At 29.1% G+C, this 15,942-nt stretch overlaps 1 long non-coding RNA gene across 1 annotated transcript in view; it reads left to right on the forward strand.

Annotated features, from left to right (window-relative positions):
• The window catches only part of LOC139425710 (uncharacterized), a 126,122-nt gene that overhangs the window by 26,683 nt on the left and 83,497 nt on the right, over positions 1-15,942 (forward strand). Inside the window, exon 2 of the long non-coding RNA XR_011636863.2 lies at positions 12,435-12,491. This is a non-coding gene — a long non-coding RNA (uncharacterized LOC139425710). The remainder of the gene's footprint in view (positions 1-12,434; positions 12,492-15,942) is intronic.

Here is a 15,942-nt window from a genome sequence, read left to right on the forward strand (position 1 = left end):
GTTTTCGTTTTTAATTCGGTTTTGTTATTTCGTTTGTTTAGGGCATTGGTCTTTGAGCCTATTTTTTGGATTTCAGCAATAATAATAATTTGGCGCCTGTTAAAAAAATCATTGCAAAGCAAGCAAATCCTGTTTCTTTCTTTTTTTGAAATAATTGTTAATTGGCTAAAATTATTAAAATTGCATAATTAATTATTATCAACCTTATTGGTTATAAGCCTTAGAATATAATACCTTATTGCCTTGTGCACATCCATTTTCAGGCCCATCCAACGCACCTAACAAATTAAACGCTCTTCAATATTGCGGTAAAAACGTGATATAAGATATCACTTTATTGATGCTTCTGTATTCATATTCTCACTCTATTGTATTGATATATTTTGCTTTGGCTGTATTGATACAATATTATAAAGCACTCCTTTTTGCGGATATAATCGCGTGGGCTGATGAAGAGATTGTATCTTTATTTTGTTTTCCGGATTTTTTAATTTTTTTTACAATAATAATGTGTAAAAAATAAAAAGTAAATAAAAAATACTTTTTAAATACTTTTGAAAAATAATTTTAATAATTTTTCTTCTAGTTATTATTTTTTATTGTTATTTGTTATATATTACATTATTTGTTATATATATATATTCGAGACTATGAATGTTTGCACTGCTTTTGATTTTACACTCATGTCCATAAATTAAGGATAATTCAGAATCACACTGAAATCAAACTCTAAAATTAAAATTTCACCTGTAGAATTATCACACACATCCTGAAGAAGAATATGCAAATCGCAGGAAACCACTAGATGACGCTGGTAGTACGTCACAATGACGAGAGTGTAAGAGAGGGGTATATAAGGAATGGTGGCAAAGAAGTAAAATTGTACACAAGCGCTTTAAAAGCCTTTCAGTGCAATAACCGCATAGTTATGGTACAAAGGAAGCATTTGGATGATTTTTTACGTGGCAGAATCATCGGACGACTGGAATGTGGACGTACCCAACTGGAAGTATCCGAGGAACTTGGAATCACCCAGAGTGTCATCTCCAGGCTTTGGCAACGATTCCAAGATGATGGTAATGTGAGTAGACGTTACAGCACAGGTCGCCCCCGAGTTACAACGCCGAATGAAGACCGGCATTTAGCAGTTACTACCAAAAGAAACAGATGGAGCACAGCGTCAGACCTATCTCGTCAGCTCTCTTCAGCTACCAGTACGACAGTTTCAAGGCAGACCGTGTACAGACGCTTAGGGCACATTGGTCTATATGCTCGTAGGCCTGTCAGATGTGTTCCACTTACCGCAACTCACTGTCGCCTCCGATTAGCCTGGAGTAGAGAGCATGCATTGTGGACACCGCAACAGTGGTCTTGTGTGATGTTTTCCGACGAGTCCAGGTTTAGTTTTCAGTCTGATTCTCACCGGACTTTCATATGGAGAGCGCCAGGTACCCGTTACCACCAAGAGAACACCATTGAACGACACCGTTGCGGTGGTGCAGGATGGCTCGTTTGGGGAGGAATTATTCTTGGTTCCAGAACTGACCTGCATGTTCAGAGTGTAACGATGACAGGCCACATCTATAGCGATGTCATTCTGGAACAACATGTACGTTTGTTTCGGGGCGCCATGTGTGCTAAATTTCTGTTTATGAACGACAACGCCCGTCCTCACCGTGCAAACATTGTAGACGAATGCCTTCAATCAGAGGATATCACCCGTATGGATTGGCCAGCATACTCACCGGACTTGAATCCAATAGAGCATGAGTGGGATATGCTTGGCAGACGAATTGAAGCCCGTCAACCCCCTCCCACCTGTCCATCGGACTTTCGGAGGGCATTGCTTGATGAGTGGTGTAATATTCCCCAAGATCAGATTGATAATTTGATACTCAGCATGCCTAGGCGTTGTACTGCCTGTATTGTATCGTCCGGGAGACATACTCCGTATTAACCATCATACTAACCATGTTATACTGTTTTTTATAAATAGGTTCTTTTTTGAAATTTGCTCCACGGCGTAAAAATCGCAATTTTTATTAATTATGTCAAACATATAGCATCTTTTTTGCTCTTTACCTTTTGTTTAATACATAGACTTTACAAATAAGTCAAATTTGTTTGGCTTCTGTCTCTTTCTGTGCCTGAACTTCATTATCCTTAATTTATGGACATGAGTGTAATAAGATGGAGATTTTATTAGATGTCAAGATTGTAGTACTAAAAGAAATAATCCATTGAATATCAGCTTTTTTAATATTTCTTACAACTTTGAAATAATTTTTTAATAATTTCAAATATAATATTTAGAAGTGTTAATATATGATAGCGAAACACACTTTATTGCATTAAAGTTTTTTTTTCATTTGTTTTTCGATTACTTACTAAGGAAGCATTTTCAAAAATAATTAAAAGTTTTCTCAATATTGTTGTCCGCTAAAAATTACACAAATTTTTCCAGTATAATTCAAATTGCAATTCTTAATTAGTTTAAGTTCTTATTTAAAAATTTGCTTCAAGAGCTCATCGAAACTATTTTTTTAATTCAGATCTTACGCTTTGATGGTTCTATGTTTGATTCGAACTTCTGCAGAGCAATTTAAAAAGTAACTTTTTTTTCTTTTGCAAACAAAAATAATGCCAATCTCCTCCCTTTTTCCTCAGAGAAAAATGAAATAATTAATGTATGCTTACTAGCTTTCTTCATCTAAAAATCATAATACGGAGCCTTTATAATTTAAACAGACGCATTCCAAAATATAACTTTATAGCAAGTATCGTAATTTTAAAGTCTATGTGCTTTAAACCATTCAACTTATCTTTTCATTCCTACATTCTTAACTTCTCATACACAAAATTTTAAAACTTTCTGTGAGCTGAACTTTACCGTATTTTTAGGCACCGATTTACCTTTAGTGCCTACAACAAAGTCATAATTTTTATGACCTAAACAGATTTTAGAAAGGAAAGTTGAAGAGTTTAAACTGAGCAAGTGCTTGTCAATATTGCGAAAGGCGTTAACTTTGATTTCTTTTAGACTCAGGTAAACATTTATTATTTTATGATAACACTTTGAAAAAATATTTTAGTGTAAAAAATAAAAGTATTTTTATATTTTAAGAAAACTTGGCTATCAATTTTTTTACGACATTGGGTAATTGTACTTTGGAACAGTGCCGATTTCCAAGAACCAAATTAAAACATTTGCATTATTTTTATTACTAATTATTGATTTAATATATGGATGAAATCTGAGAAAAAGTCAACATTCAACACAATGAATCAATGTTCCGATAGCAGAAATAATTAATTTAAGACAATTTCAATCCCTAAGTGTCAACTGGATTCATTAATGTTATATTTTTAATTATGACTTTTATCTATTAATGACATCACAGTAGAAGTTGTATAGTAAAGACAGTAGTATTCAAAACATTGAATTAATATCTCAATGAGAAAAAGAAAAGTAACTTAGGACATATCGATGGTTTATAAAGATACCGGCACAAGTGCAAAAAATGACTTTTTGAGTATTTGGTATCAAAATATTTGTAATTTTATGCTCTATTTTACTAGGATAACGACAGTTTTGTAACTTCAAAAATGTACCTCCTGGAGGCACTAGTGTCTTTAGTGTTTTTAATTTTACGCGCGATTTTGAGCCTATACCAGCAGCCGATAGTGACGCTTTGTCCGTTGTGTCAGTCGTTCGCAAAACATTGATGGGAGAAGTCACGCAGCTGGTGAGTAAATTTAACTAATGGTTGTTGTGTCATTATCTTTTTAAAGTCTTTCTGTATATTGATATTGTTTTTATGCTATACTGACACTTCTTGCAAATATGTCATTATACGTTTCAATTTCCCCCTTACTATTAACATTGAATAACTTAATAACATGGAATACAGCGGTACTAGATAAAACTTGCCTCACTTACAGGGCAAAACTTTAAATCTTATAATGACACATCTGCAAATATTTTCAAAATTTAAAGGTTTATATGAAATTTGTTTCATTTTCCTCGTAGATAATGTAGAAATATAGGTAAGTGCAAAAAATTATACAGATTGAATGAAAACTGAATGAATAGGAGCATTTTTACCAGGAGAGTTTTCATTAATAACTTTAAATGAATCAAAACTCAAAACTATAAATTTGCAGATGCGCCGGTATCTTTATAAACCATCGATATGTTCTAAGATCCAAATGGAACCATAACATTGTTTGTATTTCTAATTTAACATAATCAAGCAACCAAAACACTGAATTAATGATTTGATGGCCAAAAAATTCACAAAAAGTTGGGTTTTTTTTCTAAATATGAAATTATAAAACTATTCATTTGAATTTTATTAGGTTACAGAAAAGACTTCTTTTAATGCTTTTTAACTTGGAAGAGATTGCAATATTTGTTTTACGTAGCATACAACTTTTCATTTTATATTTGTTTGTATATTGGTAAAAATATTACTGAGAAAACACTAAATATTAAAAAATATTGTATTTCGATTGTAAATTTAACTATTATCTAAACTAGAAATTGCATCGAAGTATTTCGAAAAGTGTGAAAAATGTTTTAAATGTACAATGTTACCCCTTATCTTCAGTTTCTCTTATGTCATAATTACTGAGACTGATAAATAGAAATCAGACAAGAATCCTAATAATAAGCAACCTTCAAACAAACACGCATTCATATAAGCAGGCTTCTCAACTGAAAACTAACACTTCAAAATGGAAAATGCTTATTAATGAAGTAACAAGTCTTTTGAATATACGTATTATTATATTGAAGTATTTTGAATATGATAGAATGTTACTCTTCTTTTAGCACTTATAGAACAATTTTAACTTGCGAGTTTTAACTCCCCCGAAATGGATATAGTTAAAACTGTAAACATTTACTGCTCAACTATTTAAGATAAATTTCAGACAGATAATCGCGGGGAAAATTATCCTAACGAAGTTTAAATCTTCTTTTTTTAATTAAGGTAGAAAATTTCCCAGTTAGTTTCGTTCATCGAATTGCAAAGTCAAAGTATCTCAAATATCGTGAACGATATTGCAATTTTCATTTCCCCTCACGGAACATTCCACATGCTGCAATAACTAATCACGATCAAGTTTTCATTTAAATTGAATCCTGAAATCATCAAGAAAAGTAAAGAAAACTCAGATACTTAATTACTCTCTCCTGCAATTACTTGAATTCCGTTTACGAACTAAAAACAATACCAAAGTCTAAGCTGAGAGTTCCGATTCCACTGTAAAAGGCCCACCACTTGCAAATAATGTGGAAAAGTTTTCTTAAGTAGGAAAATAAGGAACACTTTCAATTAAAATCGAAAGTAATACTCTCGGAAAAGAGCTCATTCTTTTTGAAAACATTTTCTCTTTAAACACACTCACGAAATAGACTGATGGGTGTATTTGGTTTAAAAATTATGACTGAATATTCATTCAGCCCAGCTAATGAATAGCCTGTTTAATCGTAGCGGGAAACGGGAACTTTAATGTTTATTCACTCCTGAGGCAGAACCTGTAAAATGCGCCTCATTTTCCGGAAACACGCCAGGTTCATTTGCGTTTGTGTTTACTTTGCGATGTAACGATCAAACACGCTTCGCCAGATCGCGCCAATCGCGAAGAGTTCTTTAATTATTCCTGATACCGATCAGATATTCGATTCTCAATGGTCTCTTATTCAAAATATTTAACACATTATTTCGTAATACGGTAAAGAGAGGAGGGCTTTAATGAAAATAGAAAATCTTTCTGGAATTATCGCAGTAAACGATATCAGAAGCGGTAGAAATTGGGAGTAAATATTATAAATGCCCGCATGGTTTGGGAGTTTTGACAGGATTGGAGTATTGGGAAATGGCAATAGTTCTTTTAAGATGGAAATTTCTTTTATGCGTATTATAGAACAAAATAAAATAAATGTTTGTGTTTTGAGTTATCTAAATATCTATAAAATCTGGAACAGATATTTAGTAGTTTAGTATAAAAACTTCGTGAAGAGGATGATGAATACAAAAGCCAGTGTTAAAATTTACAAATCAGTTTATTTGAGTGCTTAAATTAAATATGAACTTAATCATCCAAGTAAAATACAGAAAAAAATGATGAAAAACATAATACAATGGCAGATAAGTAAAATTTAAAACTGAATCACGTAATGCGAAACAGGATGTCAAAATACATAAAATACATCAGTATATTCATCTATGGAACAAGGAATTCAGATTTTGGGGGAAGTTCTGATTTTAAAAAAAAATACATCTTTAGTGTGATCCTACCGCGAAATCATTTTCCTTAAATATATGTTTTAACACCAAATGTAGACATCGCGCTTACATAAATATTTCATTCTTATTTTTTTTTTTCACCTATCAGCTTTTCTTCCCTTCAAAGGAACAACTGACATCTTTTATGCATTTTGAATCCCACTTTCTTATTGGCTGATTCGGCCTTAAATTTTATTTACTTCATGCTGTTTAATTGTAATATTTTTTATAGCCTTTTTTCTGTTTTTTTTTTATGAAAAAGATGCTCTAATGTAACATAGAAGCTTGTATGAAATTTAAAATAATTACATTTACTTGTAAATTCAATGCTTTTTTTTATCTTTATTAGATATTTTTTAGTTTCACTAACTATGTTTATCTAGTTAAAATGCTAGTACTAATCGGTTAGCCAGGCGCAAATAAAAAATCGCTTCGAAATTTGACATTCATTAACTTGTTTTTTTTTTGTTATTATTATTTATTTATATTACAAAAAAATTTATTTCTTCGCGCTCGACTAACCGAAAGAAGAAATTTTCTATTACTATTTTTTTCATTAAATTTTTTTAAAAAAATAGTTGAATTTCCTTGCTCCCGGCTTACCAGTCAATTGCCAAGTACTTTTTAACAGAAAGAAGTTATAAATCACTCTCTACATATAATTTCATAATAAAAAAATCTTTTTACTTCTTATTTTATATTGAAATTTTATTAAACACATAAAATTTTATTTATAATTTGTAGTATGACTGCTATGAATGCGTATCATAGTTATCATAGTTCTGTCAAAAGCTTTCAAAATGCAGGAAAAGAGAAAACCAGACCTGAGGGCAGAACCGACAGGACTGTTAATTGATTTTTTTCTGGCAATAAGAAGTAGTCGATTTTCAGCCTGGTAACGGTTACTCAGACTGAGCTAATATCTAAACTCAATCCATACGCACGAAACTTTCATTTTAAACTATAATCGGTAAAGAAAAGTAAACTCGAATGCCAGAACCGGGACCTGAATCTAGATCATCTATGATAGAATTGTATTTATCTATTTATTCATGTTTTCAATACAACTTAGAAAAGAAAAGAAAGAGAAAAAACTGACAAAAAAATATCTAAATTTTAACTTACGCTTACATTTCTAACTGAAACTACAATCCATCCGCACGAAATTTTCATTTCAAGGCCATGAATGAGAAAGTGAAGCAAACTCGTATGCCCGAATCTAGATCGTCTTAATTGTATTTATTTATTCATGTTTTAGATTTAATTTCCAAATATAAGCAAAAAAATTACAAAAAAAGCAAAAAACTGACAAACAATAGCTAAAATTTAACATACGCTTACATTTCTAATTGAAACTTCAATCCATACGCACGAAACTTTCATTTAAAGGCTATAAGTGAGAAAATAAAGCAAACTCAAATGACGGAACCGGGATCAGAATTTAGAACCAATTGTGTTTATTTAGTTATTCATGTTTTAGATACGACTTCCAAAAAAAAGCAAAAAAACTGATTTAAAAAAATTGTTAAAATATAACGTACGATTACCTTACTAATTGAAACTACAATCCATACGCACGAAATTTTCGTTTCAAGGCTATAAGTAAGGAAGCAAATCAAACTCTAACACCGGAACCAGGGTCTGAATCTAGATCACCTATTATAGAATTGTGTTTATTTATTTATTCATGCTTTAGATACAATTTCCATTAAAAAAAACAATCAAAAATTACAAATAAAGCAAAAAACTGACCAAAAATAACTCAAATTTAACATACGCTTACAATTCTAATTGAAACTACAATCCATACACACAGAACTTTCATTTCAAAGCTGTAAATGAGAAAAGAGAGCAAACTCGAATGCTGGAACCGGGATATGAATCTAGATCGTCTATGAGAGAGTTGTGTTTATTTATCCATGTCTTAGATACAACTAACAAAGGCATTTTTTATCTTACGTCCTACTTATTCTGAGAATTTTACGCATGCATTATGCATCTTATTCAACATTCCTTATACTTTCTATTTCAAACTTAAATTATCTTTCAGAAGTATTTTAAAAAGTATTTTCCAATTTTCTTAAAGTTCTTATCCCTAAATAAACTTTCAAAAACTGGCTGAATACCTTTAAAGTTATGCTAACAGCAAAAAATTCTGCTTAACGGAAAATTCCAATTTAAAATATATTTGCCTTTGAGCAAGAAGGAATACGTTTTTTTTTATCTAGATTTAAAACGTAAAAGCAATATTTCCATTATTAATTTTAATGATTTCTTATCCTATGTTCTTTAAATAAAAACAACCATCTACTTGCAGTAGCATGGAATTCTTTTCTTAATGTAAAACTCGCACTATATCTTGTTTAAATATGTAAGATACGTAAATTTGAGACAAGTGTTTTTTCAGCTGGCGGCTATACAATCACTAATTTTTGTTTTATCTTTCTTTCTCGTTATTTCAAAAATTTCTTAGCAGAAATTTTAATAAACTCAAAAAATTAATTATTTTATTGAAGAAAAAATTACTCTTTTCGTATGAATTGTTTACTTTAAAAAAAACTTAGACATTTTATATTTGTTCAGTATAATAATATTTTATAGAAAATGTTTGGTGTAATTTTAGGAAGGCAATTTAATTAAATTGTCACGTTTTTATTTTTCAATTAAAAGAAAAAAAACTTCATATACTACTTGAAAAAAATGTAAAATTCATGAATTATATTTATAATGAAATCTTAAAATATATTACAAAATACACTAATATTTGTCATGTCTTATTTGTCAATTGAAAAAAAAAGACTATTATTTAAGTAAATAATCATTCTGATTTTTTGGGGCAAAAAACGCGTGTCGTATTTTTAGTTTTATAATTAAATAAACTCATTTTTTAAAGTAATTTATCATTGAAAATATCAGCAGTTATCCATTTAGTTAGTAAAAAGTAATTGCATATAACATTAAAAATTATGTTTAAGAAAATAACAACAAAAAAATTATTATTTTATTTTATTATCTTATAACGGTCTTGTAGCAATATAATGATAAGTTACATTATTTAACTGTTTGAGAGATTTTTTAAGAGCATTTTTGCGAATTACCACAATTTCCGTATTGGAAATTATAAATTTCTGTATATTATACTGTTATATAGTGGAAGTTTCAGAAATCTGCTAAGTACATAGTTGGAAACAATATAAAAGCAAAGTTTGAAGTACAAATGCCCCTTTCGGACAAGCGTGACTAATCACTATTTAATAATAAAAACAATTCTAGCCATTTGAACCCTGCGTTTGTTATGTTTGAAATATGAAATATAGTTAACTTAGTTTTCCATTTTAAACAAACTATAAATATTGTTTTGCAACAATGCAAAACATAAAACCATTTTGGTTTTGTCATATTTCATTAAAAATAGCTAAACTTCAAAATGAAACAATGATTTTCTCCATTGATTTCTTTCCTCGAAATGCGCATGAATAATTTTTTAAATTTTTAATAGAGATGAACTGACTTATTTTTGACTAGAAACTATTTTATAGTAGCGACTTATAAGCTTTTTCTCAACTATGTAATAATGATTTTTATTTCTTAAGTTATCGTCGCTCTAAGAGAAAAATAAAAGAACTTTATAAAGTAAAAATTTATTTTTAACTGACATTTCAAAAATAATTGATTTGGAATTAAGTAATGGATAATAAAAATAACAGTTGAAGTCTTGTGGTAGTATAATGAGTAAAGTTTTCGAATTGTTCTGAAATAAACTGTTAAGGAGAGTTTTTAGAGAAAAACACGAATATCATGGAGGAGAATGGACCACGAAATTGGTAAAGTAGCTATCTAAAATCAAAATTAATGAACAGTCTGATGCAAAAATGTCCCTTCAGACAAAAACGTGAGACAAAATCTAAAATCTAAATTAACCGATTTAAAAAAATATTCAATGAACAAATTTTTTAAATTATTATTAAAAAAAGCCTATGATACTCTCAAAGTCACGTTTTATCAAAATAAAAAATTGAAATTCATAATACTTCCTAACTTTCTCTTATAAATACCAATATAAGAAGAATAAATGAAACAATGTTTAGATTTTTTTTATTTTAGTTTTTCTCCAATCCTTTGAGAATTACACGAAGAAATTCCACAATTGAAAGAGATTTTTCTAATTTAAAAAAGTAAATAACTTCATCCAATGATAGAAAATCAAGACGAGATGCTTTTTTTTCTCATTTTTCAGCTAAAACAATCTTGCTTTCCATTCCCACAGGGGAAAAAAGACGAAAACTCATAAAACTTAAACATACAGCCGATTGCTTCCGATCATCAAAAGGAACTTAAAAAACTGATTGAATCCGGATCGATTTTTCTACCTTTCACTCAAAGCAAAAACAATTCAAACATGTCAAAGTGTGCTTTATTTATCTCGTTCGTAAAATTGGTTTACATGAACCAACTCTATTTTAAAGAATTGTAAGGTAAAAAAAAATCGAATTTGAAGTGACATGAAATTGAAATATCATTTAAAATGGAATAAAATAAAATGGAATGTTTATAAGGGGGTGGAAACAAATAAGTTCGTAAGTATTTTATGAATTTCGATCGAAAATCTTTACGACGTGATCTTGACAGCCATCATTTGGCAAATACATGCCGATTTCAATGCAGTTACTTTCTTGTTTATTCATAATGTTTATAAGTGCTTTATATGAATAGATTCAATGTATGCTTAAAAATTCTTTTTTAACACTGATTAATTGATTTAGGCTTTGATTTAACTTTGTTTGATTTGAACACGGATCCCATAACCCTAAGGTTACCCAATGTTCTTTCCCTATTTTTTACCGTCAACCAAGTACATCGCACAATTTTATCAATTTACCTTATTAAATGCCATTTAAGTTTGGAACAATACATCAGAAACTGCTTTTGAACCGTTAATATTATGAATATGTTTCACGTTTGTATAAATTTGCTTCTCTAAACTGAGTCGTTTATTTTGGTTACATTTCAATTTCATTTGCTTTGAACATTAAATTGGAGTTAAAATCTGTAAGCCAGTCAGACTGAGTTTATGGCAGCATTTCATCGATTTATCTGGAATACGAAATATCATTTACGTTTGAAACAGTATAGCAAATATGATGCTTACGTTTTTTACTTTAAAATCCACATTAATTCATGCGGAAAGTTTGAAGCAAGGTTCTATTTTAAAATTATGAAAACTGTTGTAACTCTAATCACTAGACTTCGTTACTGATTTTCCAGCAAGTAGACGTAATTTCGTGGTTTTCGAAATTCTATATTCCTTCTCTTCCACATATTTTAATATTATTAAATAGAGATTTAAAAATTATGAGTACATTTTTAGCTGTTTTGTATTTTTTTCTTCAATATTTTTTTAGATTCTTCGTTAATATAAACCTTTGTTTCCCCTAACTGAGTTACTAAATTTAGAAAAACCTTAGTTTTAACACTAAATGCTTTTTAGAAATGAGAAACTAGTGTGGTTTATTGGAATATTTAGATAGCTACAATGACTCAGAGGACGCAACGTCTAATGGAAGACGTTTTTATAAGTTCCGTTGAAATCAATGAAGTAACGAAAAATCAATTTTAGAAAATTTATGATTAATACTACTTTGAGCTTCTCGATGTGTCGATATGTTTGTCGAATGAATTTGAGGAAACCGACGGAAAATTTATAAAATCAATTGCAATCTGCATTTCATATAAAAATTATTTGTAATGTGTAAAAAAATATATGTATTCAGAGTACACAACTACGGATTCTCCGCAGTTTCGAATTAGTTTTTACTAAAGCAGGGTTTTTTAAAGTAGTTATTTCTTTTAAAAAAAACTATGAGATCTTAATAACTTAAGCATTCGCCTATATGTATCCAATAAAATTACTTGAGTTAGATGACGAAAAAAACTCTTCGAACTCTAATTTACTAAAATATAGGAATTTTGTTTTTGTGAAACTACGAACAATCCGTAGCAGTTGGTGTTACTGTGTATTATAATGTGAAAGAAATTTAAGAAGGAAAATATATATTAAAAGTGACAATATGTAAACTAAAATATTTCTATTAACTTCTCTAAATTCAGTTTCTGATTTTATTTATTTACTTTTTGCTTTAGCGCTTTTGTAATAATGCATCTTTAAAAATTCCCAAGCCATGTTTAGTTTGTTTCCTGGTAAGTTTGTTTCTGCTTCAGTTATTATTATTTATTTACTTTTGATATTTTTTATTATTTGAAATAATAATGTGTTACTACTTTTATTTAGTCCTAATTCTTTGGCTTTTTCAAAAGTTTTTTTATCTTAATTTGGATTTATTAAAAGCAAGAAACAATAGGATAACGCCTCTTTAAATAGTATGGTTTACGAACAGATTACTTTCAGGAAAAGTGTTGTGGGTACAGCATTACACTTTAACTTAGTTTTATTATTTATTGCGCTGCGTGAAATGCGTTGTGAATTTGTTAAATTTTTCATTTTCGCAATTTTACATTTATTTTGCCCTTTTTTTATTTTTACACTTTTATTACACTTTCAGTTGTTGTTTCTAAGAACCCAATCATCCGATTTTTTTTTAAAAATTAATGCATAAGGATTGAAATTAAATACATGAAAATTCCGAAATTTTATTAAGGTTGTTCGATTTTTTAATTCCTTCTAAAGTTTTAAAAATTAGGTTTTTAAATAATATAACTTTATAAGCAAATAACTCCAAAAAACTATTAGGTATTATTATTTCTAGTAATTAGCTAGCTCAAACTCAGGATTTGTGCAATAATTCATGAATTATTAAATTTATTTTGTATCAAGGTTAAAATAACAACTGGCACTTCGTCAGGACTCCAATTTTATCTACATATTTTAAAATCTTTCATTTTTATTCAGTAAATAATGTTTTCAAACCCTATTTTAATGTATTTATCATTTCTTACTGCATAAAAAAGCTTTATCTTAATGCTAAAATGATATTTATGAACATTAGTTTTTAAAACTTAAAATTATTATAAATTACTTATGAATTACAATCAAAATTAATTTTACAAAACATATTAATAATACATGTTTTCTTTTATTATCAGGTAAATTTTTTAAAAGAACGAATAAATTACTCTTATTTACTTTCTAATTATATTTATATGTATGTATTTCTTACAAAGGAAACTGAATAATTGAATTTAATTTCTCAGAAATTCCTTACGTATAGTATTTAAATTTGAGGAATAAGGACTGTATACTATAAATAGAACATCACAAATACTAAGCCATAATACCATATTCTTTTTAAAAATGTTTAATCTTTGACATTTTTTTAACAGATTATTAAATTTCAAATCTATGTATAATAATTCACTTTTTACCCTTTCTAAACTGAATCAGCATCTTAAAAATGAATTTTAATGCTTATTGCTGAATTTTAATTAAATTCTTTTGTACGTTCGAAGCAATCTGAATTTATTTATATCTGAATGTAGTTAAAATATCTGAGAAATAAAACTAATAATAATTACTTTTATTGACTATGATCAGGATTATTCTACTCAATTTTAATTCTTCGGAGAATGTTAAAATAGACCTAACCACTTCATAATACATTTAATAGTATTTGTGTTCCGAATAGAGGCCCGAGACATAGTATTCCATTTTATTACTTTAACAATATCAAGTTGTTTTGTACATATGGTGAATTTCAGAAATAAATAAGAATCTCCAGCTATTATTCACATGGACTGCATCAAATATTCTTACGATTTTCTGTTGAAAGGTCAAAAATTTATTTTCATGTAACTTTGAGCCCCGGAATTTGAGAGGCCGCTTCGAACGCCATTTTGGAGCAAAAGTTTTTTCCCTATTCGGAAAAGCTGCAAGATTTGGCAACTTATCTCTGAAAATGCCACTAACCACAACTTTTCTTATATTTGTTCAAATTCAGTACAAAATGTATTATTAATGTTATTTAAAATAAATATATTATTCATTACTTGATCGAAACAGTTTATACACATTTTTAATTCTTTAATAATAAAAAAATACGAAAAACAAGCAAATAGAGAAGAATCAGTAAATTTATAATTGAATTAGATTTAAGCTTACTTAAGGATGATCCAGTTTTTGGACAACTTATTCCTTTATCTCTTTAGAGGAATTTTTAAGGTATTTAAAAAAGCATTAGACCTTAATTTTTTGTTACCATCTTTTCTATTTACTTTCGATTGAGATTCTTCAAAACGAAACTGTAGAAAATTTGAAATACATTTTTTATATTTTCATATTTAAATTAAATCACATTAAAAGTTTCAGAATTTAAATTTTCTAAGGAAACTCCTATTAACTTTTCTACAACAGAAACTAATTATTTCAGCAATTTAACACAAGAATTTGAAAGAAAAGAAACTTTGTGAAATCCCAAAACGTATGAATGAGCCCATATTAAATTGATTTCTTATTGTAAATGTAAACAAACCATTTGAACTTTCAGCGATATATTACCATAAGTAACTGAAAAACTTAAATGAGCCAGGATTAAAACACAAACTATCCAACTTTTTAGTGAATCAAAATAGAATACAATACGAATCAGGTAAATAATTATTGTTAACAAAACGAAAAAGAACACTTAAAAGGGAATGTAAAACTTGACCATTCAGAGATAAGTTTGACGAATACTTATTCAGCCAAGCTCTTGCCTTTATTTACTGGTTTTATACCTCACAAACCCTCAAAATTGTTTTTAAAAAATTATTAAGCGTAGTTTAAAGATTATAATTTAAATAAATATCTACTTAATTAATATAGTTTTCAATGAAAATTCTCTTATTTGATTCATGGTTCCGGCTCTGTCCACGGAACTGCACTATTCAAGTCACCCCTAAAAATTATTTGCTTATTTATTTCTAAAAAAACAGACAAAAATAAGCATTTCGAAATAAATTCTAACAATTTCAGAACGTTTATATACTACATACATAAGTAAATAAATGGAATAAATAATAAATAAATGATTTCCTACCTCACGTAAGAGAGCTCCACTTCCAGGCTGCCAGTTATATCTTCTGCAATTAATAATCCATTTTTTCTTTCTCTTTTTCGTGATCTGATCGAAATCTAAACATTAGAAAGCTTTTTTTAACTATTTGCACAATTCATTGTTACCCAATTACTCATATCAATAATTTTATACCAATATCATACCAATGATCCCATAGATAGTAGTGGCTTTCTAACATACAATGAAATCTATGCAAAAGTAAAGGCCGACAATAATAGGACTTGGAGGATTCCATCTTGTCGTGAATGGTATCAACAAAATAGTCCTGGGGCTGCCCTGGAGCTAAAAGGTGATAGGAATTTATAGACAGCTATCACAAGACTAATCACTGGTCATATCCGCGGAATAACATTTGTTCAGGGTCAAAAGACGTTCCCTGTATGCCTAAAATGTAGTGCTCTCCAGGCTTCACCTGATCATTTGCTGACCTGTAATATGACTGGAGAAAAATTTTATTTTGGAGGATCCGCAGATGGTGTTTGATTTTCTGTCGGTGAACGGTCTCCTGGACTTGGTCTAGCCTTGTTCTGGGTCAAGAGGAATAAGTACCACCACCATAATTTTATATGTCTAAATGAGCT

Source organism: Parasteatoda tepidariorum, chromosome 8 (genome assembly GCF_982258835.1).
Source record: "Parasteatoda tepidariorum strain Cologne lab strain chromosome 8, Ptep-v5.0, whole genome shotgun sequence".
NCBI lineage: Eukaryota > Metazoa > Arthropoda > Arachnida > Araneae > Theridiidae > Parasteatoda > Parasteatoda tepidariorum.